Raw genomic sequence first — 4,309 nt, 5'->3', positions numbered from 1 at the left:
AAGAAATATGTATCAAAATTAGAATGTCGGGCAGGGTAGAAGCAGGACCTCCCCAAGGGACTCTAAACAAACTTTGGAGCTGCAGAACCCACAAAATAACACAGAGAAGCTAAGCTCCCACTGAGGACAGCCTGGCAGGCCAGCAAGAATAGGCCAGCTGAGCCCAGCCACACACCAAGGTTTTAGCCCCAGGGCGGACCTGACCAGCCACCAGCCTGAGCAACTCCAGATCAGCAGCAGCTGTGGTCATTTCCAGATTTATCGACATAGAGATGCAAAGGACAAAGTGAGGGGTAAGTGCAGTCTGGAATTTGGGACCAGTAAGTGGGAGTGTGGGACTTTTGCCCCCAGGGTGAGAAGCTGCTGAGGCTCTACACAGACAGCCAGCACCACGTGGCAGCTTCAGCTCCTGGCCTACAGAGTGTAGGGGGACCAAGCACCAGTCTGAGGGGTAATCACTCTTGCTTTAACCTGCTTGGATCTGGATTGCAGTCTAGGGTGGAGGTGTATGTCCAGCTTGCCAGAGTGTGTGGAGACATCAGAAAGGGCACCCATCTAATATCTCCAGCAGCTGACAAAACCCTAGCATTTGGGATGAAAGCTCTCCTGTCTGGTGGCAGAGTCCTGCTGTGGCAAAAAGCCCGGGGGTCAAGTGACTGAGGAGCAACATGACAAGGTAAAGGAAACAAAGCAGACAGAAGATTCCAACATTAGACTCCTATTTGGGGGACAAGAAGGAGCAAAGCATGGAACAGGAGAAACACGGTGAAGTCAGAACTCCTGTACCAAAAGCTTCAAAGGAAAATATGAGCTGGTTACAGGCCATAGAGGACCTTAAGAAGCAGATAAAAGAAGTGGAGGAAAAATCGGGAAGATAAATGAGAACAATGCAAGAAAATTATGAAATGAGAGTCAACAGCCTGACTGAGGAAAATAACACTTTAAAAAACAGACTGACTCAAATGGCAAAAGAGGCTCAAAAAGGCAATGAGGAAAAGAATGTCTTAAAAAGTCGAATTTGCCAGATGGAAAAAGAATCTCAAAAGCTCAATGAGGAGAATCATGGCTTCAGAATTAGATTGGAGCAAATGGAAGCTAATTATTTAATGAGAAATCAAGATGCTATTAAACAGATCCAAACAAATGAAAGAATAGAAGGCAATGTAAAATATCTCATGGGAAAAACCACTGACCTGGAAAATAGGTCCAGGAGAGATAATTAAAAATTATTGGACTACCTGAAAGCTATGATCCAAGTAAGAACGTAGAAATCATCCTCCAGGAAATTCTCAAAGAAAACTGCCCTGATACTTTAGAAGCAGAGGGCAAAATAGAGGTTGATAGAATGCACTGATCACCTCCTGAAAAAGATCCCCAAAAGAAAACTCCTAGGAATATTATAGCCAGGTTCCAGAATTCCCAGATTAAGGAGAGAATATTACAAGCATCCAGGAAGAAACAATTTGAATATTGTGGAAACACAATCAGGGTAACCCGGGATCTGGCGCTTCTACAATGAGGGATGGAAGGGCTTGGGATATGATATTCTGGAGGGCAAAGGAGCTGGGATTAAAACCAAGAGTCACCTACTCATCAAAACTGAGTACCATGTTTCAGGGGAAAATATGGTCATTCAGTGAAATAGAAGACTTTCAAGTATTATTGATGAAAAAACCAGAGTTGAACAGAAAATTTGACATTCAGAAACAAGAAGCAAGAGAAGCATGAGAAGGTAAACAGGGAAAAGAAATCATAAGGAACTTATCAAAGTTGAACAATTAACATTCCTACATGGAAAAACAATAATTGTAACTTATGAAACTTTGCTCAGTAGTTGAAGGGAATATATATATGAGGGTATATGGGCATATGAATACGTATGTGAATGTGTGTATATATGTATACAGGTATACATAAATAGAGGGCACAAGACCAATTTAACAGGAAGGGATGATACTTAAAAGGTGAAATTAAGATGTGAGAGAGGAAGTGATGGGGAGAGACAGAATTCGGTAAACTATCTCATACAGAAGAAGCAAGGGGAAATGGTTACAATGGAGGGGAAGAATAGGAAGGCAAAAGGGAATGAATGGGTCAACCTTATTCCCATTGAATTTGGCTTGAGGAGGGAATGAAATACACACTAAATAGGATAACTCACCCTACAGGAGAGTAGGCGGGGGAAGGGAATGAGAGGGGGGGATGATGGAAGGGAAGGCAGGCTTGGGGGAGGGAAGTTGGAAGCACCCACTTTTGAAAAGGGATGGGATCAAAGTAGGGAATAGAACAAGTGGGAAGTGGGATAGGAGGGAGGGAAATATAATCAGTCTTTTACAATGTATCTACTATGTTACTGTTTTACATTAGTCACACATGTACATCCTATACTGAACTTCTTATCTTCCCAGTAAGAGTGAGTGACAAGGGAGGAGGGGAATGAATCTAGAATTTGAAGTTTTTAAATCAAATATTCAAATATGTATGTGCATATATATATATGTGTGTGTGTGTGTGTGTGTGTGTGTACATATACTATTATCAATACTATTTTACATGTAATTGGGAAATAGATATACAGGCACTGGGGCATAGAGATCCACTGGAAAAGTCGAAAAGGGTATTGGAGAAAATATCGGTGAGAACAGATTGAAGGAGGGGATATCCTGTGGGACTGCTATTTGGGGGGGGTAGAGGAAAAACAGGGAGAAAATTTGTAACTCAAAATCTGACGGAAATGAATAATGTAAATCAGAAGTTAATAAAGCATTTGAAAAAAAAATTAGAATGCAGTGGGTTTTTGGTAAATAAGTCCTCTCCATTCTGAATGTTGATGTCTTGATCAAAACTCTATTCTACCTCAATAATTACATTTTTACTTACATGTGGTATGGCTGAAATTCTGACACTTCTCTTGAGAGTAGAATCCTAGCAAAATACAAATTATTAAAAGGATGGTTGATGAGTACTTAGAAAGAGAAGCAGTGATCATTTAATCCTTACTAGCTCCATCAAGAACAGGTCATGCAAGACTAATTTAGTTTTGTTTTTTAAAGGGGAATTAGAATAATAATAATAGAACAAGCATGCAATATATAAATAGCAAAATTCGATTTCAGTAAAATATTTGACAAAGGCTATATACAAAAATAATATAAGACAGAATGTGGGATAGCCATTCCAAGAGTGGGAAAATTATATAAACCTAGGAATGGAAAGGGTATAATGAAAAAAAAAGACATGGTGAATAATCCAGTTTGTGTGAAATGTATATAATCCCTTTCAACAGGGAACAAATCCATATACCCTGCCAGTAAAGATTCAAAGCTGGAATGCTGAAAGAAAAAGTCAAAAAACAAAATTAATTAATTTGAATGAGGGAACATAGAGAAATGGCTCCCAGGAAATGAGAATTTGTGCATGTTTCTCTCAGAATACAGACAGGACTAAGAGATAACTTGTTTATTCCATGTAATGGAAACCACTAACTTTTGTCAGTATAAGTGAGGAATGAGGAAAGAAATGTGTATTGCACATGTAGGTAGGTATGTATCCACATGGGTCTTTCTCAATGCAGCTTCCAGGGAGGCTATAAATAGATACCTCTTGAATCCTCCCACTGCTAAGGGAGATTTTGACTGCTGCAATGAAAAAAGCAGGAGATTGATGCCATAAATCTGAATCTTATGCTCTCCTCAGAGAGGGAATATCAGACTAGAATTATTTCTATGTGCCATCCTTAATATCATTAGTTCAGGAGAATTGTTAATAGGTTTAAGTTGTGTTTCTGGTTGTTATCCATTAATGGGAAGGGAATGCCCCTAAAACATATTGGAGGGCTTAACTCCTTTGGCAACAATGCTAATTATACAAAAATCATTGTAGATAACAAATTGTGAATAAACACATTTATCAAAGCCAATAGCAAGCAGAAATCAGAGAAGCTATATAGTTTAGAATATACCAGAAAATACATGAAGTGAATAAACTCTCCCCTTGGGACCAAGGTATCTCAGCTCCAACATAAAAGAAAAGTTCCAATCTCACCTAAGGAGAAATACTGGCAAATCCTTTGTGAGGTGAGCTGCCAGTAAGGGCATGCAGCTCTCTCCATTTCCGATGCTTCTCAAAGGCTTTACTTTCTCCAGAGTTTTCTCTAAAGAGAACATGCAACCATATGTATGTTTCTCAAAACTGGAAGCCGGAGTCACAAAATCTCTACTCTTTAAAAAAGTCTTCATAATTTCACTTCTCATGAAGGTAGATATCATGGAGTAATCTCTACGAGTGATTAGGTTCTTATGTAAATGTA

The sequence above is a fragment of the Petaurus breviceps genome, unplaced genomic scaffold (genome assembly GCF_028583685.1).
Source record: "Petaurus breviceps papuanus isolate PSGF00001 unplaced genomic scaffold, PetGlider_PUasm1.0 90633, whole genome shotgun sequence".
In the NCBI taxonomy this organism is placed as follows: Eukaryota; Metazoa; Chordata; class Mammalia; order Diprotodontia; family Petauridae; genus Petaurus; species Petaurus breviceps.
Note: the sequence above shows the minus strand (reverse complement) of the source record.